Source organism: Rosa chinensis, chromosome 6, assembly GCF_002994745.2.
Source record: "Rosa chinensis cultivar Old Blush chromosome 6, RchiOBHm-V2, whole genome shotgun sequence".
Taxonomy (NCBI): domain Eukaryota; kingdom Viridiplantae; phylum Streptophyta; class Magnoliopsida; order Rosales; family Rosaceae; genus Rosa; species Rosa chinensis.
In genome coordinates this window covers 9,737,473-9,760,138 of record NC_037093.1, presented here as the reverse complement: position 1 = coordinate 9,760,138, position 22,666 = coordinate 9,737,473, and the positions used below count along the sequence as shown (strand labels likewise).

The following is a 22,666-nucleotide window of genomic DNA, read 5'->3' as shown; positions in this document are numbered from 1 at the left end:
AATTGGGTTAGGCATGTATAGTAGCCTCATGAGCACGAACCTAATTAGCACAATTAGTACAATTAGCAACAGAACCGCTACATGATCACCACGTGTCAAGATAAGCTTGAGTACATGCATATTGTGATTGCAGCCTACCAAACCTAATAGTGAGTGAAACGTAAATATCTTTTGATATTGGATCGTGACCGTATATCCTATTCTAACATATATAGAGAGGGATATTCTGCACTTAATATTTAAAGTCAAATTTCTTCGCGTGGGTATGACTTATCTATAAAAGTTCTAGACCCACGTATACAACTCTATTTGGTTTTAGACTCAATTTGAAATACTTTAAACTTAAACCACAGATAAATATAGCTGTGTACTAGTCAAAACTGCATTTTATCAATTTCTATAAGTTTAGGGTTAATGGTCTAACTTTCAAATAAACATTATTTTAGCTATAGAGAACAAAGATCATAGTGTTTAATTAAGTCGAGGGATAGCTTTTTGATCGAAGTAAAATAATGGGCTAAATACTGTTTACCACCCTGTAGTATGGACCTCGCATCAATTCAGTCCCTCGACTTTCAATTTCATCAAAAACACCTCTGCGGTATTATTTTCTCGTCCAATAGGTCCTTCCGATTCAATTCTGTCAGTTTCTAACGTTAACTGCTGACGTGGCATTCCAACTCAGCAAAAGTGGGACCCACACGCATGTGAAATTCCCAAAATGACCCTGGGCAATAGAATATGGAAAAATCCAAAATTAATTCCAGTTTTGAGGTTGAGGAGATTCAAACCCCTCCCAAAGCATATGAAAATGAATGGCTCAACCACCAAACCACTTGCATAGTTTTGGTATATTGCAAACAAAAATAGTATATATCTACATAATATTGTTTTTTTTTTTTTTAATCTCCACCCACCTCTCTCCTCCTCTTCTTTCTCTTGGGGAAGTTGCAGTTGGCCACCATTGGGGAAGCTTCTCCCCGAAGCAAACCCAATTCTTAAACACTTTCTCCATCCCAGCCACCATTTGGCTCTTCCTTACCGACGATAGGTGATTATCCAAAATCGCCAAACCCCTGTTCTTCTTGACTCTAACCTCCTCTGCTCTTGGCTTCTCTATCCTCGCTGCCACAACCACTTTCCCTCCAAGACTCCTATCCCTCCTCGTCACCACCTTCTCCCTTCCGTAACCCAACCCGCTCCCAAATCCTAACCTCACCAACCCAACCAAAACCCCAGCACGACGGCGCAGGTCAACACGACGAAATTGCCGACAAATCGCAGCGTGGAGGGACTGCAGGAGACGACTATCCTGTGGTCAACGTCGACGTCGACGAGGGTCTGGAGGTCGTCCGCAGCTTCGGCGGCGGAGGCGAGGAAGTGGCAGAGGTAGGAGTAGCAGAGGTAGAGCCTGTTGAGGTTGAAGGTGGCTTGGAAGTTTTCAGGGTCAGAAGAAGTGTAGAAGGAGGGCTTGGCGGTGGGGACGGTGGTGGTGGTGGTGGTGGTGGTGGTGGTGGTGGTGGTGCTGTTGGAGTTTCGTCTGCGGTTTCGACGATTTCAATTTGGAGGGTGAGGCATGGAGCAGGAGAAGGAGGCTTTGGGAGCGCGGGTTGCGGAAGAAGAAAAGGAGAGGAGGAGAGAGGTGGGTGGATTTTTTTTTTTTAAAAAAACCACTATTATGTAGATATATACTATTTTTGTTTGCAATATACCAAAACTATGCAAGTGGTTTGGTGGTTGGGCCATTCATTTGCATATGCTTTGGGAGGGGTTCGTATCTCCTCAACCTCAAAACTGGAATTAATTTTGGATTTCTCCATATTTTGTTGCCCAGGGTCATTTTGGGAATTTCACATGTGTGTGGGTCCCACTTTTGCTGAGTTGGAATGCCACGTCAACAGTTAACGTTAGAAACTGACGGAATTGAATCGGAATGACCTATTGGACGAGAAAATAATACCGCAGGGGTGTTTTTGATGAAATTGAAAGTCGATGGACTGAATTGATGCGAGGTCCATACCACAGGGTGGTAAACAGTATTTAGCCCTAAAATAATCTATTTGGCCGAATGGAGTTGTATGGACACAAGCAGGGCTGTCAATGGGTCGTGTCGGGTTTGGTTCATGTCGGGTCAATGTATTTGTCGTGTCACAAGAGACAAACCCAAACTCAATCCATTTAATAATCGTGTCGAAAATTTAAACTCAAACTCAACCTATTTACTAAACTGGTTACCCGTTTCCAACCCGCTTAATCCATTTAATAAATAGGTCGTGTCATGTTAGATCAAATGACTCATTTAAGGATACATTGCGACCCATAAACTAAAAAAAAATGCATAAATTCATTAAATTCACTAAAAAATCCACAAGACGAAAAATATAAATAATTAAATCAAATAATGATGAAGCAAAATATTTCAAATTGTCCAATCGTATGATCAAATACTCCCAACCTCCAAAATTTCAAGAAGAAGTATAACATAATCTATGACAAAAAAAAAAAGAAAAAAGTATAACATAATTGGGTTATATGAGTTCACTTCGTGTTGGTGGGTTGACCCGTGGCCAACCCGTTTATTAAATGGGTCATGGCGGGTTGACCCTCTTTTTAATCGTGCGGGTTTCGAGTCATGTCGGAATTGACAGCCCTAAACACAGGCTTTAATATGTGGGACTAAAAAGCATACTAGTCTAGGTCAGTACCGACAAAACAAGGGCTTGCCAGCTGCTACCATTGACCTTGACTTGGACTATTGCCTTGCTGACTTAAAATTTGAAACTCAGGTTGGAAAATTGCTTAGTCCACTTTATTTTGATGAAAAATACTTAGGTGGGGTTTCCCCGTCACGTGGCCTTACGGCCACCCAATCAAAAGAAATCAAATTTTTCATCTTTTCTGAAACTGCTTTGCTCCCTAAAGTATAATATCCAAAATATCCCCCCTGTTGGGCAGTGATTGGTCCTCCCCACCACGTGTCCCGTGCGGGTGCCCTACGCAAGAGACTCTCTATTTTGATACACGCACAACTGCCTAGTCAATGGTCATAATTTAGTTTATTAAATTGTTACGTTTTGTATACGTACAATGGAAACAAGAAGAGAGAATTGCCAAGGGCTAGTTAACCTATAGAGACAATCAATAACAAACTGACAAAGTCAAGAGAAAATAGCAGAAGACCTTTCCCACTAACCACCTTGTATACAAGTCTAAAATAAACCAATAACAAAATGACAAGGGGGCGGATCCGTGACATCACAAATTATAGTTAAAATTATACTTCAATTACCAACCATTAGATTAAAAGATTATCAATGGATGAGATTAGTCATAAAGAATATTTCATTACCTTTTTTTTTTTTTCCTTTTCTTTTTAATTAATTAATCAAATCTATTTATTATGACTTAATAAAAATCAATAATTGCTATTCTGATTTGGAATACAATTAAGGAATCATATTTTTCAATTGTTTTCCTATTGAAACTTATCTACTGCTCAGAAAAAAACTGATGAGGCGTTTGACGAAGCATGATGAAAACTGATTAAATTATCTACCTCTTTCTCACCTTTTCTTCATCAAGATGATAGAGCAAAATCAAGATTCATCATATTTTATTGCATATCTCCAGTAGGTTACCCTTAATTTTTTTCTTTTTCTTTCTGTTTGCTCTAAATATTGTACAGTTCATGCCATTTGTTGATGATAAACATCAGGTCTCATGATATCTAGTTGACGTTGTGTAAAATTCTTTCATGTTCATTTAGTTTGTTAAAGTTTTCATTTAGTTCATCAAAAGCCTCATCTGATCGATTTCTTTTTCTTTTTTGAGGAGTAGATGAGTTTCAATAGGAAAACAATTGAAAGATTTGATTCCTTAATTGTATTCCAAATCAAAATAGCAATTATTGATTTTTATTAAATCATAATAAATAGATTTGATTAATTAATTAAAAAGAAAAGAAAAATAATAGGTAATGATATATTATTCTTTATGACTAATCTCATCCATTGATAGTCTTTTAATCTAATGGTTGGTAATTGAAGTATAATTTTAACTATAATTTATGATGTCACGGATCCGCCCCCAAATGGGGGACAAAGTAAAGAGAAAAATTAGCAGAAGAATACGCTGTATACTAGTCTAAATTCTAAAATGAAATTCATGTTATAAGTTGTCGAAATCAACTGCATATTAAGAATACCAGACGTACACGGAAATTAGTACATATACATATAAAGATAATTCTTGAGTTTTTCTATTGGAATTTGGAACCTCCAAATTTACTCACTTGACCTCCTTGCTTTTTACACTTCCTAGCAAATTTTTAAATACTAAATTTACTCACTAAACCTCACTCAAGTTCCTGAAATAACCTCGCTCATATAATTTGCAAACAAACTATTAATTACATATTCATTCCTTAATCAGATTACATAAATCTCTTATCCAATAAAAAAGAAACTCAAACACAAGGTATTGGGCTTTAAAAATTAATTTTTTTTTTGATTGGGGGAGGTCAGCGTTAATAAGGTAGCGACACACGCACCCATGTAGAGTATCCTAGCAGAGCCAGACTAATCCACTGCACCATCTGTGGGGACAAATCCACCACAAACTAGCCACTAGGTGTTAAAAAATTAATTTCTAATAAAAAAGAATTGTTTTTTTTTTTTAACTTTTTTCTCTTGTAGATGTGCAAAAAAAATGAAGAGTAGTTTTTCTTAATGTTTAATTATTTTCTCTATTTTCTGTACGTCATGATTAATTATTTAATAGTTTTTACGTTTTTTTTTACTGCTAGGTCTTTTTTTTTTTTTTTTTTTGCAAATATAATGGATAGACTGGGATTTAGGTCATAATATGATTTCTTTTGTTATTCCGAACCAATATGCGTTCAACATATATGATGATAGGAATTTTTATGTCACATGATCTTGATTATAGTTTTAATTCTTATTAAATATATATAAAAGCTTTAATGAGTATGTAGTGAAATTGGAAAATGAAAATAGATAAGAAAAATAATAAGAATACGATATAATATTATTGAATTGGAAAGTCTACAGAAATTAAATATAATTTTTTTTGGGTATAACTATTGTCCTTAATAGTCATTTTATAAGAGGTTATATATGTCATTTAATAATTCATAATAGAGTGAGGTCAATTGAGCAGATTTTGAGGTCTCAATAGAAACACTCATAATTCTTAGGTTCACCCCTTAAGTAAACGAGCATTTTCACCTCAATTGTCGATTAACATACTTTTACTAAATAAATTTATCATCCAACAGTCCATATTTTAAATTAGCCTTTAAAAATTATCTTTGTAAAAAATCAATCGAATCAGAATTCGTTTAATTATCTAATTGAATCACACAAATGAACAGTTCTAACAACACTTGCTACTATAATTATAAACCGTCCATGTATTTCATATAAATGAATAACTAAAAGGTCTTCAATTTGATTGATTTTTTACAGAGCTAATCTTTGTATGATATTATGTAACATGAATGATTGGATTAGAAAATTGTAAAGTTAAAATGCATTAATCACAGTAGAAGGTGAATATGTTCATTCAGTCATTTACCTGGAGAGTGAACCTAAGAATTATTCTACATTTAATGGTCGATGAGACCGGCTCCACTTTAGTTGGCAGTACTGTTGATTATATCGAATTGCATGCATCGAACTTAACTCCAAGGAATCCTTTCTGCTGCAATTGCATGCCAGTGATGCCACCAATTAAAGTTCTATTCTTATTGAGTTCAAAGGCCAGCAATCCTAACATTAGTGCAATTTGGGTTGGTAGAACCCAAAGGCGTAGCTACACACAGGTTCCGTTGGGCTACAACCCACCCTAGATTTTGAAAAAACATAAATTTGTAGCTTAATTATGGTTTAACAGATTAAATATTAAAAATTAGCCCACCTCAAATTTTCAAACTTAGCCCATATGTTATTTCTTTTCTTGTTTTAGTCATACACTAGTCTGCAATCACATACTTTGCATGTGTACGAAATTTTTTTTTTTTTTTTTAAATGTTGGTAGTTATTGCAGAAGAAGTAGATTCATTGGTAGTTATTATAGAGAGAAAATACTCAAATAGTGGGAGAGAAAAGTGGGGCTTGTGGAATCATTTCTTTTTAATTTTCTTAATAAAAATTTATTTTATAATTGTCTTATTTATCCTTCTGATTTAATTTATTCTCAAATTTTTTTAATCTTTCAGGGTTAAATCTGTCAAAATTTTCAATTTTGGCTAATAAAGTCTATTCTCTTAATAATAGTATAGATATGTTATTTATTTGCTTGAAGTATTTTATTTTATTTTACTTTGTATTATGCTTTAAGAGGCATGGTCGCATAAAAAATTTATGTTTTTTTTTTTTTGGTAAATTAGGTCTAAAAAAGAGCCAACTGAGAATTATAATACATATTCAATAATTAAAGATTTTTGCTTCTATTCACGGGCTCAGGGTACAATTTGAGTAGGTGTGTTCTTTTGTTTTAAACTTTTGTTATCGAATTTCTATCACACGTTATAATGTTGATTTTTTTGGGTCATTTAGCTATTTGATTATTTAATATGTATTTAATATATAATGTAGTTTAATTTAAGAAAAGAATAAAACATATTATTTGTAAAACTTAAGAAAAAAATAATTTGAAAGCATTAGTAAACTTTTAAGAGTTTTTTTTTTTTTTTTAGCCCACCCTATTTTAAAATCCTTGCTCCGCCATTGGTAACCATTCATGACATGAGCTATATGTTTTTAGAAATTGTCAACTTTCTATTGGCTCAACCGGTCTTGATTTAACCATTTAATGTATTGTAGAGTTTATTCGTGTGATTAGAGTTTGTTAAAAAAATAAATTAATTAATTAAAAATAAAATAAAAAATCTTCGGTGTATCAAAATGTTGTTCACATAATTATAATTGATTAACTTTTCTTTTGTTGGTTATTGTAACAAAAAAACAAAAGTAGAAAAAGACACCATATATGTATGTGAAATTGATCCAAAACAATGTGATTTTTTGGATTCATTTTCATCCCAGTCCCACTTATTCAGATTATACATATAACTTACTTCACTAAAACTTTCCATCTGTGGATACGTACAGAATCCCCACATCTTATTCATCATACTACGTAATCTAGACTTTTAGCTATAAGCAGAATTATTGTACATGCTTAGTTAGTTCCCGAATTTAGCTTTGTAGTCTTTCCACAGCTGATCTACTGTTTTCCCAAGCAATTGGCTAAAGAAATTGTCACTATAACCGTCTCTCATCTTCTTGTTAAGTTCTGCCACAAACCCTTGCTTGAGGCCATTGCAGTAGTCTAGGAATCGTGCAGTAACCGAATACCCCTCATCCCAACGCTGACCCTCGCCCGGTTTCACCCACCCATTAGGAACATAGTCGGCCTTGAACCGCACAAAATTTGCAATTCCTTCTATTAATCCGCCGGGAGCTTGACCCTTACCGTTCCACTGCCACACGTGTATCATCTCATGGAATAACACCCCACTGAAGTCCGTTTTTATGTCGCCTTTTATACCCTGGATGTAAGAAATTTTAATTAACATATGAGAGGTTAGGAAATTGGGTTAGGGGTAGGTCAGGTTAATGATTCCCAATAGCGGAGCTAGGATTTAAAAATAGAGTGGGCTAAAAAAAATATTTTCTTAAAATTTTTACTAATGCTTTTAAATTATTTTTTTCTTAAGTTTTACAAGTAATATGTTTTATTCTTTTCTTAAATTAAACCACATTATATATATTAAATAATCAAATAGCTAACTGATCCAAAAAATAAACATTATAACGTGTAATAGAAATTCGATAACAAAAGTTTATGACAAAATAACACACATACTCAAATTGTACCCCGCGCCCTTGAATAGAAACAAAAATCTTTAATTATTAAATATGTATTATAATTCTCAACCGGCTCTTTTTCAGACCTAATTTACACACACACACACACAAAACTTTTTTATGTGACTATGTCTTTTAAAGCATAATAGAAAATAAAATAAAGGAGGGTTCTAGTTGGATCTCCAAATTTGATATTTGGACCTTGCCTACTCATTAAACCTCAAATTCACTTTTTTGATTACTTAAAAGGTGTATTTTACCAAAATATCCTTCAACAATCAAAATTGTATTTTCAACAATTTGTTTTTTATTATTATTATTATTATTATTTTATCTCTATCAATTCATCCATGAAGAATCTTTTGAGGGAGTTGCCTACATCTTTGATGTACTTTCATTAGTGGAACTAGAAAGTGATTCTTGGAGATGCCGAAGAAGTAGACAATTACAAAGATTTTTTGCTATTCTAGATCATAGTTTTTTTGTTTATTTTGCAATATGAATGGTTCTAGAAAAGACTTTGGTTCTCAAATAAATAACATATGTCTATTAAATCTAATTAAAATGAGTTGATCTTGAATCTTAGTTAGTACTATCTACACCAAAATATTCTAAATTTTAAGGAAATTTAAAATCAAATTGTTTTGAATCTACTTTTGTATTAAATGATAGGGCCATGTATAGAAATTATTATTTCTACTTAATTGTTTTAGTAAATTATAAAATTATGTAGGTAATATAAGGAAATTCTGAAGAAGAAAAAATAATTTATTTGTTGAATGTTATATTAATGGCGGAGGTAAGAAGAGTATTTTTTTTTTCTTTTCCTTTTGATCTCTATCTCTAGTTGTCTTTTCATATGAGTTGACAAAGTTTATTGATAATTGAAAAAAAAAATAGAGGTCTGTTCAAGGAAAACCTAATTTGTGTTTAGCCCAAACTCTAGGTTACTTGACCTAGTGGTAATAGGATTTAAGTAGAAGGATCTAGAATCCTATTCAATGTAGAATTACTTTCCTTGTATGATTGAGATTCTATGCATTGTAATCCTCTATATAAAGAGGCCCCTATTATCAATGAGAAGACACAGCGATTATCTCTCAATTCTCGTTTCCCTAAAACACGTTATCAGCACGAGCCCTAACCCTAGCCCTAAAAACAAAAAAAACCCGAAAACTCTTCTCACTAAAACTGCCGCAAGCTCCTAGCCCTTGTTAGCTATGCCCTATGCTGCCCCTGCAGCCCTTGCGCACCCTTGTGCCGCCTACTACCCCTGCAGCATTGCCGCAAGCCTGCTGCCCCCTGCAACACAGCAGCACGCTCATTTCTGTGCAGATCAGTCTGCTTTCACGCGCCGAAACGTCTTGTTCGGAACCTCTGATGAAAATACTTTCTTCATCAAAGTTGTTCATCTACGTCTATTATATCTGACCTCCAAATTTCAGCCCTATTGGAGTCGTTTTGAGATATGTACACCATTCGAGGTGGGAGCTGTTTAGCATGCTCGTTCCTGGTTCCTATGCATATCAGTCAGTTTGCAATCCCCGAAACGCCTAGTTCAGAACCTCAGATCAAAATTCTTCCTTCATCAAAGTTGTTCAAGTCTGTCTCTTCTATCTAACCTCCAAATTTAAGCCCTATTGGAGTCGTTTAGAGACCTGTACATCAATCGGAGTGGGAGCTGTTCAGAAGCAAATTTGCTCCGAATTTCAACAAGTTTGATTCGCCTAGGACTGAAGCTCGTCTGCAATCCTACAATAAGGATCAAATACGCTCTGCAATACTAAGAGGTATGGTTTACTAAAAGTTCCCATTTTTGAAGTTTTTTTTATATTCTTTTTCGCTTCTTTTTCTCGGGGACTTGCAACCTCCCTTCTTCTACCCCCCTTTCTTCATTATAGAGGAGACCAAATTAAGCCGAACTGTGGGGGTTCGTGCTCACTCCAAGCTTAGAGCTTGTTGAGATCTCCAAACTTAGAGTTTGTAGAGAATTTATGATCGACCACTTACATCATTGTTCCGATCTAATCCAATATCTCTTGGAATCGAATTTCTTGGAAGCGACTACGCTAAGAAATTCCTAATTTCTTGGAAGCGATTACGCTCAGAAATTTCATATGTTTTCGTGGTAGCCTATTTCGCTCCGAAACTAACCCTAATTTCTTGTTCTCTTTCAGGATGAGTAACCTGAACAAATTGGACTTTGCTCCATTGGGAACAACTGGCTCTGGATATCACAGGTGGGTTCGTGATATCTGCCAGCATCTCAAGGCTGTAGGAATCTTGGATATGATTCTCGAGCCTATCCAGGACGTGATAACTGTTGAGCAAGCTCAAGCTTTGGAAGCAAATAGAGCAGCCTTAGAGGCAAATAAGGCGAAAGCCATCATCCTAATGACTCGTCATATGGATGATTCGCTCCAGTACGAGTGTATGAATGAAGAAGACCCCAGAAGGCTGTGGGTCTCACTCGAAGAAAGATTTGGCAACGTCCGTGACTCCTTGCTTCCTGACCTAGAAGTGAGATGGCATAGCCTCCGCTTATATGATTTCAAGTCAGTTCTTGACTATAACTCGGAAGCACTTTGCATTAAATCCTTAATGGAATTCTGTGGTAAAGAGATCACAGATGCGATGTTGATTGAGAAGACTCTCTCTACCTTCCCCGTCTATGTATTGATGGTTGCTAAGAACTATCGAATCGATGTTAATGCAAGACGGATCACAAGGTTTCATGAGCTCATTGGAGCTATGAATGTCGCTGAAAAGCATGACAATATCCTTGTGAAGAACTATAATTCGAGATCCGTGGAAACAGAGCATATTCCGGAATCCAATTATAGTCGCACCTCTAAGAGAGGGCGCCAAGAGCGAAACCCTAATATTAGGTATACTTCTGGACATTCTGATCCATATAATCGCTCTACTTGGGAAGGTAACTGCCAAAATAGGCGAACACGGAACCGAAGAGGTAAACGTGGAAAGAGAGAGGGAGGCAACGCCTCTGGCCATGTTGGTGGTGCCACCAACACTAAGAGCCATCTAAATGACGCTTTCAAAGCGCCTCAATCAATGGAGTTTGAGCAAAGAGATGTATGTTCTCGATGTGGAGTGTCTGATCATTGGGCACACATTTGTAGAGCTCGTGAAGAACGTGTCACCGCCTACAAAGCATATTGTGAAGCAAGAGAAGCTCACTATGTGGAACAAGAAGATCAAGAAGATGATCTAGAGTGAAGGGTTGCAGACTACAAATCTGGCTGGGATCAATAGATCGCCAATTCTGTTTAAGTCTTTATTTTCCAAGAGATGTAGGCGATTGCCATATTACCTTTATTGGATTAGATTTTCTTTGATAAAAAAAACAATGATGTACTCCGTTGGCTTATGAATAAAATTTCGAGTTCTTTTCATTATGACTCCATTTTGATTCTGAGCATATGACTTTGTGACTATGATGGCTAGGCCATCAATATTAATTCAAGGACATGGAATAGCCCAAGTTCCACTTGCCAAATGGCACCTTGATTACAATTGTCACAGAAACTCTCTACGCTCTTAGGGCAAATCGTACCCTATGAATAGCCAACAAATTCAATGCGAAAATGCATGTGAAGAACGGAAATGAGTTCCTTTGCAATACCTTTAATGATTGCGAACAAAGACGCATCTTAGAGAAGTTTATGTGTCTCTCTAGTGGATTCTATGTCACTATTCGAGCTATTAAATCCAATAAAGTTATGAGAGAAGATCTCTTGGATTTAGACACATATTGGCTTTGTCACAACAGGATAGGTCATCCTGGTCATGATATGATGATCCGTCTACTAAAGACTTCACTCGGACATCCATCATTTTGAGCAAAACGAAGCAAGAATCTGATGACTCCATAAAAGGCGCCAACCATGAGCATAACGCCATGCATGGTTGTTCCTCCTTGTGGCCATGACGCCATACATGCTAATTTCCATGGCTCCAACGCCATGATGGGAGATGTAGTCACACATTTTGCTTCTAATAGCGCTACAGACGCTCAGGCCCAACCAAAATCCTCATTGGTCGCTTCTAAGGCCTCTCGCTCATTTTGCAAAGCCAGTTCATTCGGGAAATTAGGACTGAGACCGTCCTACGCAAAGGATATGAAAATACTCATTATGTTCTTACATCAAATCCATGGGGATTCTATGGACTGATTCAACCAACTTGCGGACGTTTAAATATTTCATGATATTGGTTGACACGCAAACACGCTGGTCACGTGTTGTGCCATTGTCCACCTATAAATGCTGCTTACGCTACACTCCTAGCTCATATCATATGAAAATGGGCTCACTCCCCAGTTCATCCTATTCAGTCAATTGGATTTGACTATGCTAGAGAGTTTACATCAAAAGACTTTCGATGGATATTGCAATGGGCTTGATGTTGGACATCATATTCCCATGTACACACCCAATTGGTCTCGCGGAAACGACTGCGATGTTAGTCCGAACATTGGTAATGCGCACCAATCTTCTTACATCCGCTTGGGGTGATGCAATATCGCATGCAGCTATGCTAATTCGTCTACGACCTACCGCCACTCAATGTACCTATGCGTTACAGCTAGTGACTGGGTACACATATTTTGTACTTACGCACATTTGAGTGAGCTATTTATGTGCCCATTGCGCCGCCACAGCGCACTATGATAGGTCCTTACAGACGAATGGGCAACTACGTTGGATTTGAGACTCCAACCATCGTCCGCCACTTAATGCCCTTGCTAGGCGATCTCCTTACCGCTAGATTTGCGGATGTCACTTTGATGAGACAGTCTTCCCATCGTTCAGGGGAGATAAGAACACGAATGTTCAACAGGAACGACAGAAATTGTCGTGGCCTGTCCCCACTATGTCTCATCTCGATCCCTATTAAAGTGACGAGATCACACAAATATGCTGCAAACATACCTGCAAAGAAAGACGTCCCTATGAGAGGACGTAGAGCCACCCTACACGGAGGTAGGCATGGCGCCAACGCCAAAGAGAGTGGCACTCTGGCGTTACAGGCCATGGCCCCAGCTAGGATGCTTGGGAGGTTTGTGGGTTCGAAGGATACTTTGGCACATTCCAATCCTTTGATCATCGACACTCAAAATCTGTCTCATGAGCATCTTCCAGGTTATGGTTTTCGTTGGGGGACGCCTCAACGTCAGAACCTATTCCTGAGAATATAGAGCTCTATGAAAATTACACTAGTGTACATGAGACGTGGGATAGAAACTCCATCATAATTGGTGATGTAGTTGCGTATTTTGTTGCGCATGAGTTTGTTGAGTCAGATGATATCGAACCACGCTCCGTTGATGAATGAATGTCAATGTAGAGAGATTTGGCCTAAATGGAAAGATGCGATCCAGGTTAAGATGGATTCTCTAACGAAGAGGAAGGTTTTCGAGCTAGAGATGCTAACACCTCTTGACATAAAACCTATTGACTAATGGGTCTTCGTTAGAAAGCGTGATGAGAAAAAGAGATGGTAATCTCGCCTTATGGCGCAAGGCTTCTCACAAAACGCCCTGGAATCGACTACGATGAGACATATTCTCTCGTAATGGATGTCATTGCACTCCACTACCTTTTCAGTTTGGTAGTTTCCGAATAACTGAACATGCAGCTTACAAATATGGTCACTACGTATCTCTATAGGGATCTAGATATGGAATATACATGAAGGTTCATGGCGAACTTCATTTACCCAAGTCAAGAGGCTTTAGACCACGGAGCGCGTTTACAATAAGGTTGAAACACTCACTAAAGTGACTACTTGATTGGGAAGGGATATGCCCACGCGTTTCTATGACAAGTTTCGGATTCTATCGCGGTTCGTGTTGGACATGATCTCCATTAGAAGCTTTTAAAGAGTTAAGGGAAACCGCTGAACACTTGAAATCCGTAGTTTGAGATGAAGGATTTTGGGAGAACACGATTATGTCTCGGTTTGGAACTTGAGCATCGTGTCGATAGATGCTTAGGCATTTTGACAAGGTCAAGCCTTCAAGCACCCCTATGATCGTCCATAGTCTTGATCCTGAAAATGATCCTCTTCGTCGAAAGGATGATGACGAAGATGTGCTAGAGGCAGAAGTGCCTTACCTAGTACAATAAGCGCATTATTGTACTTATGCCAATGCACAAGACTAGACATCTCATATATTGTGAACTTGTTAGCTAGATATAGCTTTGCGCCAACGCGACGCCAATGGATTGGTGGAAAAGATATCTTTCGATACTTGAGATGTATGAGTGATATGGGCTTGTTTTATCCCTACAAAGAGATGATGGATTCGGACCCATCACACACCAGGAACGTCGCCAACACTAGGCGCGTCCACTATCCCCATCCCAAAACAACATGTGTTTTGGAAGGTTTTGCTGATGTTGGGTATCTCTCTGACCCACACAATGGTCGCTCCCAAACTGGTTAAGTGTTCACCATGGGAAAAGACCGTGATATCTTGGAGGTCTACAGAACAGACCGTAGTCGCTATATCTTCGAACAATGCAGAGATCATTGCTCTTCACGAAGTGGTTCGTGAATGTATATGGATTGGGTCCATAATTACGCATGTTCGAAGCAATTGTGGTTTGAAGTCTACCACAGATGAGCCTACGCGCGTTTAGGATAATGCTGCTTGTTTTGAACAAATGAGGCAAGACTACATCAAAAGCGATAACACCAAGCATAATCAGCAACAACAGAAGTTCCTCAAGATCAAAGTGAACCAGGTTCGATCTGAGGACAATGCGGCAGACTTGTCTACTAAGTCATTGCCCAAATCCACGTTCGAGAAACATGTGGCAAGAATTGACTTGCGGAAATTATCTGAACTCCCATGATTGTAGTCATCAGGGGGAGGCGCAGACATCAGGGGGAGATGTCTACATGTTCGTCTCGAATCGTGAAGGGTGTGTTGTGCTCTTTTTCCCCTTCGACCGAGGTTATTTTTGTCCCACTGGGTTTTTGTTACTCGGCAAGGTTTTTAACGAGGCAACTAGAGAAGCACCGCGTTTGGGCAACACAAGGGGGAGTGTTCAAGGAAAACCTAATTTGTGTTTAGCCCAAACTCTAGGTTACTTGACCTAGTGGTAATAGGATTTAAGTAGAAGGATCTAGAATCCTATTCAATGTAGAATTACTTTCCTTGTATGATTGAGATTCTATGCATTGTAATCCTCTATATAAAAAGGCCCCTATTATCAATGAGAAGACACAGCGATTATCTCTCAATTCTCGTTTCCCTAAAACAAGGTCCAAATATTAAATTTGTAGGTCCAACTAGAACCACCCTAAAATCAAATCAAATACTTCAAGTAAAGAAATAACATATGTATGACTAAAATAAGAAAAGAAATAACATATGGGCTAAGTTTATAAATTTGAGGTGGGCTAATTTTTAATATTTGATATTTTAAACCATAATTAAGCTATAAAATTTATGTTTTTTTTCAAAATTTAGGGTGGGCTGTAGCCCAACGGAGCCCGTATGTAGCTACGCCTTTGGTTGGGCTACAGCCCACCCTAAATTTTGAAAAAAGACATAAATTTTATAGCTTAATTATGGTTTAAAATATCAAATATTAAAAATTAGCCCACCTCAAATTTATAAACTTAGCCCATATGTTATTTCTTTTCTTATTTTAGTCATACATATGTTATTTCTTTACTTGAAGTATTTGATTTGATTTTAGGGTGGTTCTAGTTGGACCTACAAATTTAATATTTGGACCTCTATTTTGTTTTTTTTCAATTATCAATAAACTTTGTCAACTCATATGAAAAGACAACTAGAGATAGAGATCAAAAGGAAAAGAAAAAAAAATACTCTTCTTACCTCCGCCATTAATATAACATTCAACAAATAAATTATTTTTTTCTTCTTTAGAATTTCCTTATATTACCTACATAATTTTATAATTTACTAAAACAATTAAGTAGAAATAATAATTTCTATACATGGCCCTATCATTTAATACAAAAGTAGATTCAAAACAATTTGATTTTAAATTTCCTTAAAATTTAGAATATTTTGGTGTAGATAGTACTAACTAAGATTCAAGATCAACTCATTTTAATTAGATTTAATAGACATATGTTATTTATTTGAGAACCAAAGTCTTTTCTAGAACCATTCATATTGCAAAATAAACAAAAAAACTATGATCTAGAATAGCAAAAAATCTTTGTAATTGTCTACTTCTTCGGCATCTCCAAGAATCACTTTCTAGTTCCACTAATGAAAGTACATCAAAAATGTAGGCAACTCCCTCAAAAAATTCTTCATGGATGAATTGATAGAGATAAAAAAAAAATAATAATAATAATAAAAAAAACAAATTGTTGAAAATACAATTTTGATTGTTGAAGGATATTTTGGTAAAATACACCTTTTAAGTAATCAAAAAAGTGAATTTGAGGTTTAATAAGTAGGCAAGGTCCAAATATCAAATTTGGAGATCCAACTAGAACCCTCCTTTATTAAATTTGGAGATCCAACTAGAACCCTCCTTTATTTTATTTTCTATTATGCTTTAAAAGACATAGTCACATAAAAAAGTTTTGTGTGTGTGTGTGTAAATTAGGTCTGAAAAAGAGCCGGTTGAGAATTATAATACATATTCAATAATTAAAGATTTTTGTTTCTATTTAAGGGCGCGGGGTACAATTTGAGTATGTGTGTTATTTTGTCATAAACTTTTGTTATCGAATTTCTATTACACGTTATAATGTTTATTTTTTGAATCAGTTAGCTATTTGATTATTTAATATATATAATGTGGTTTAATTTAAGAAAAGAATAAAACATATTACTTGTAAAACTTAAGAAAAAAAATAATTTAAAAGCATTAGTAAAAATTTTAAGAAAATATTTTTTTTAGCCCTCTCTATTTTTAAATCCTAGCTCCGCCATTGAGCCCAACGGAGCCCGTATGTAGCTACGCCTTTGATGATTCCATTTTAAGTTAAAACTAGGACAAAAAAAAAACGAATATTCTAGGATGTTATCGAAATTAGACTATATATACCTATATGTATTTAGCTCCGACGTGAATCTCATCGTTGATGGTATACGCGATGCCATCCATGTCATCTGCGAACAAGCTTACTCGTGGCACGTTCTTTCTCTCCGCAGCTGTAGTTTCTTTAAAGAGGTTCCAGATAAAATTTGTGGCAGCGCTCATCCTTTGCTGGGTGTACGTAGTTCCTCCCTAGCTGGTTTCTGAAGCGGACTCCGCCAGAGGTGTTGAGAGCCCGGTTAAAGACGACGAACTCGACTGCATGGGTTCCATGCAGAGTAGTTAGGGCTAGGAGAGAGGCAAGGATGAAAGACAAGAGAAACGAGCCATGATGCTTAATTTTAACAACACTAGCTAATTAACTGGCTTTAATTGCAGATGTAAAATGTCCTTGATCTTTGTTGTTTATATAGAGTTCGTTTATGAGACATTGGAAGGATCAACGTGTTTTCTGTCCAATCGTTAGGAGCCATGTATGTAGCGATCCGGGGGGTTTCAAGGTTTCAAATTTCTCTAAAATTTCTGTAATTTGGAAGTACCGAAACGAAATTCATATGCTATATCATTTCCTTCAAGAGTTTCTCAAAAATTTTCAAAATTTTCCATACATCTCCACAAAATTCTTAATTTCTCAAATTACACACAAAAAAATTATTTAAAAATTTACACTGAAAATTTGTCCGAAATTTCTTCAAAATTTATGTGAAATTTGTTTGCCACCGACAACGAAGTTTTTACTCATATTTTCATAGAGAAAATATTATATTTTGATTTTTTTCCCAATCAAGTTGAATACAACAAAAAAACCTTTTGGCTTTTATCTGCTACAAAAATCATTTCCAAAATTCATGTACTTGGGAGCAATATTATATGATATTAAATGTAAGCAGTTCAACCATATGGATCAAACCACATCGTAGTAACACTTATTCTTAATACCTTATATTGTTTTGTTGTACTTGTTTATTTTCATTCATGGGGTTTTGGGATTACATCCTCCCCCCTTCATAGTTGTACGTATTTTTCTAATTATTAGTGAAAAATGCATGATGACCAAGCCTCTCACTGGGTTCCAGCCATAAAAAAAATAATAAAATAAACAAGTAAATCACATTCACATTATCAATATACAGCACAATTATAATGACATAGAGATAAAAACATTAGTTTAGCAACCTACTCCAGTACTAGTTAATTACTCGTACATATTAAATATCACAATTCTATTATAAATGTATAATTTTAGAGATGCTACATTGTAAATAGGTTTATTATAGGTTAGTTTAGTCTATGTAAAAGTTTCATTCAAAAATATCTTCTTCTTTTTTTAATAAAGGGCTGGTGCGGCTGCCTTCAAGCCTCGATAAATGAAACTGTCGAATACAAGAAGGGTACGTTAAGCCTAAACCCCTTATTACAATAAGCATCTAGAGTATGTCCTAAAATAATATCAGGAATATCTACATAAGACATGTATTCTAAAAAGCACCAACTACCAAAGAGTGCACAATAAGCTACTCCAATTGCTTTAACATAGCAGTGACATAGCGGAAAGATAACTCGATATGTAACCAAATTACAACATAGCATAATTACCAGCTTTAGCACAGCTTTCCTCCTATATTGCCGCCGAAAAAGAAATCCGATGACACTTAGTCTCACCCTGCCACTAGAAATATCATTTTATAAATGCAATTAATATGATTTCTTTATATTGAACCGAAATTGAAACTTTCTTTGAAATTTTCTTAAATTTGAAGTACTAAAACTTGAAACCTTGGGTAAGACTAGTATTACTCAAACGGTGCTTTTATATGCATTGTCCGAATTCAACTTGTATGTCACTTAGTGTGGAAGAATGACAATTCAACTTGTACGCCATTTAGTCAAGGTTGATTGGTCTATATATTATGGAACAATGACAATTCAACTTGTACGCCATTGACAATTCAACTTGTACACCATTTAGTCAAGGTTAAGTTAGTTAAGGTTGAGTGCTCTATATATTGTGCAACAATGACAATTCAACTTGTACGCCATTGATAATTCAACTTGTATGCCATTTAGTCAAGGTTGAATGATCTATATATTGTGGAACAATGACAATTCAATTGGGTTCCAGCCATAAAAAAAATATATAAAAAAAAAAAAAGCAAATCACATTCACATTATGAATATACAACACAATTATAATTACATATAGATTTTTTTGAGTTGAAGGAGGTCATACATTTTTATTCAATATGGAAGAAGAAATATTACACAGTGACCCGCCCCTATAGGGCCGTCAAAAAGAGACACCGCTAAACACAATACGACTCCGCCTATTGAGTGAAGCTAAAGGGAGAGTACACTAATAAAAAACTGACAATAAAATTTTTCCGCAGCATCCATCAGTAGACTCGCTGACAACCTCAGACTAATAATCCCAGCAGTTCCTCGCGAGTATTGATCCCAAACAAAATAAAAGATTGGATATAGAACTGAGAGCTGTCCCAGATCCCAAGTTTTAATAGAAAAACCACTTGGATCCCAGATCCGGATCCAAGACTTAGTAAGCCCAATTTCTATTGCTATAGAGCACCCAAAAAGTCTCAGGCCCAAATAACAGACTTGAGCCCAAGCCACATTAGGTCATCCCCTAGTAGTTAGCTCGTCTTGGTAACAGGCTCTACCGCAGCCGGTGCACCAAAACACTACACCAGCACCCCGTGCACTGCCTGGCAGGAGAAACTCCACTTGCGGTGCCACTGCCGCTCGCCTGAGAGAATCAACCGCTCCCTCTAACAACTCGATGGCAAACCCACAGTAGCCAAACGTTTCAATTCTGACAGACAATCTCTCCGCCACCAACAATTGGCCACCGCCACCAAGAAACCATCGGAAACCAGCAGCCAACGATCTCCACCATCCAACTTCCAGATTGGATTTCCATTCCACCTTCAAAGAACCTGGATCCTAAATCCGGATCCAACCCAAGACCTCCCTTTTTCCATCGAAAGGTAGCCAACCACCTTCACTAGTTCGCCAGACTGAATTCCAGGTCATGGCGACTTGAGAAAGAGGGAGAAAATCACGATTCACCACCACAAAAGAAGACAAAGACCACCCCTTCATAGAGCAAAACGGAAGAAAAGAAGAGACGGTTTGCACCGCTCTCGAGGTATACGTCACCTGGGGAAGCGCCGACAGTGTTCTCCATTGGAGATGAAGAAGATTACATAAACTCCCACCCATCAGCGGCGTTCTATCAAACCCTAGCAAAGTTGAGCTTTATAATTACATATAGATAAAAACACTAGTTTAGCAACCTTTTACAGTACTAGTTAATTACTCGTACATATTAAATATCACAATTCTATTATAAATGTATAATTTTAGAGAGGCTGCATTGTAAATAGGTTTATTATAGGTTAGTTTAGTCTATGTAAAAGTTTCATTCAAAAATATTGTTTTATAATTGCAATTAATATGATTTCTTTATTTTTAATGGAAATTTCTATCGAAAAGAGAAAATTTCCTTAAATTTGAAGTACTGAAATTTGAAACCTTGGGTGTAACGCCCCAAACTGCACCTCACCACCTCACCAGCTTGAGTACGTCACAGTGCCGCGAGACCCCGAAACATAAACCGAAGGTTCAATTTACATTCCAGAAACCCACAAGGTATTTTCATAAATAATTTTTCGTAAACCGCACAGCGAAAACGTTTAAAATAATTTTGAGGTGAAAACTTTAAAACTTTTATTTCAAATATTTGTTGGTCTAAGGCATGAGTCAACAAGAAGTCAAGAAATAATCGACATATCCGAGTATCGAATTTAGAATAAATGATCAATCAACTACTCCTGAGATAACACTAAACAATCAAGAAATGGAATTAAACTTCGGAACCGGTTCCCATTACAACCATTTACCGAAGTTGACTCTGCACACCCGCTCCGTCCATCAATCCTGTCACCAGTGCACAGTACCTGCATCCACATTGTTGTAGGGGTAAGTTTTCGTCCTAGCTACTCAACAGGGGCTTCACCCCCACTAGATTTGAAAACCTTTAAATAAACTTTTGTGGCGCCAGTATAAAAACATATGTAAATGCATTATATTTAAGAATGACAAATTTAGATGATTTTCCGATATAAAATCCGATGCATGAACTTCAAGTAAATACGGGCCCAAAACAATACCTAATGGCTTGTCCCATAGACCAACTACACGACCTTACCTCAAATCAATTCATAACCAGGTAAGCGTAGCGAGAGCGTCCGCTACCTAGCTACACACACGGAACCGGGTCGTCATTAAAATCGCGCACTGTCCGACCGGTGTAGCTAACCCTCCGGAGGTTTAGGGGATTGAACCCAAGGAAGACAGTGCTCCTTGCGCTCTCAAGCCATCAACGATATCTCTCACGGAATGGTTAGTATGCATTGCATTTAAACATAACCATATATACCATATAATTTAACATGCATCATGCATCACTTTATATAAAACAAGAAATCTACTAACCGAGAAAGGCCCCGAATCCCCTACCTGGATTCTAAAGTTGTCTGAAATTCACAAATCTTCTGTTCTTCAGGTAACTGGAGTCCTAGATTCCGACATAATAATCGTTAATGGACCGTTAAACACTTAATTAAAATCTAGACGATTATCCAATCGTCCAACCCACTTTTCCTGATTTGACTAGGAATGACCAAGTTGACCAATCACAAAATTAACCATTTTGACTTCCTTCCATTTTTCTTTAAGTGTGCCCAAAACTGCTAAGGGCACCCATTAACTCCATATTCTTACCGGAAACAGTACTTATACCATTTTCTTCAAATCCCAGGTTGAGCATTTGCTTAATAATATCCATCTCTTTTTATTTGTTACATGTGGTGTCTTCCCGACCCAATTTCTTTCCACAATTAAGTAGTAACAAGAACAACTTCACCGATAAACAATGTTGAGGCTCTTTAGCCATTGTTTATGATGATGGTCCAAAATTTTCATCAAATATGAACACAAAGGTGTGTCGATCGTCGTAGAGAAACCCTACGCGCGGAGGGAAAAAAAAAAAAACAGGGCAGAGTCAGGGATCTCTCCCGGCCGAACGCCGTCGGTGTTGCTGCCGCTGCGTTCCTGCCTGGGAGAGGATGGTGATTCGGGCTAGCAGCATGTTTTTGTGGCAGCAGTTTGGTCCAGGGTTGGAGGATGGTGGCGGGATCTCGGAGCGGACTGATCGATCTCGATCTGTTCTTCTGGGATCGGGGATGAGGGCAAGAGTGGAGCAGCGCTGGGGTGGGGTTTGTCGGCGACGGGTGATGGCGTCATCGCTGCATCTGGGATCTGGGCAGCGGCTGGGACTTTGGTTGCAACGTTAGAATATAAATTACACCTGAAAAAATGAAGCTCCCACATACAGCTCCCACATGCGGAGCATGTTCATGAGAATATGGATCTTACATGCAAAAATTGCGACCATGCACGTGTTTATAAACTGTTGTCGATCAATTGATTTTGATTGTGAAGCCTATATTATTTTATCCATAATTAGTAAAAAACGGGACGTGTATAGTACGCGAAAAATACATACGTATATTATTCAGATATTTTCTCAAATAGTTCGTTGAAAAGTTTGGCAAAATATTTTTAATTAATTAAATAATTAAAAAATATTCATTTATATTCATTTTGTTCAATAATATGGGTAACATAAGGGAAAAA

General features: G+C 36.8%; 1 pseudogene; it reads right to left on the bottom strand.

Moving 5' to 3' along the window:
- Nucleotides 1-7,145: 7,145 nt before the first annotated feature.
- On the bottom strand, nucleotides 7,146-17,424 carry LOC112170785 (annotated as a pseudogene).
- Nucleotides 17,425-22,666: the final 5,242 nt, after the last annotated feature.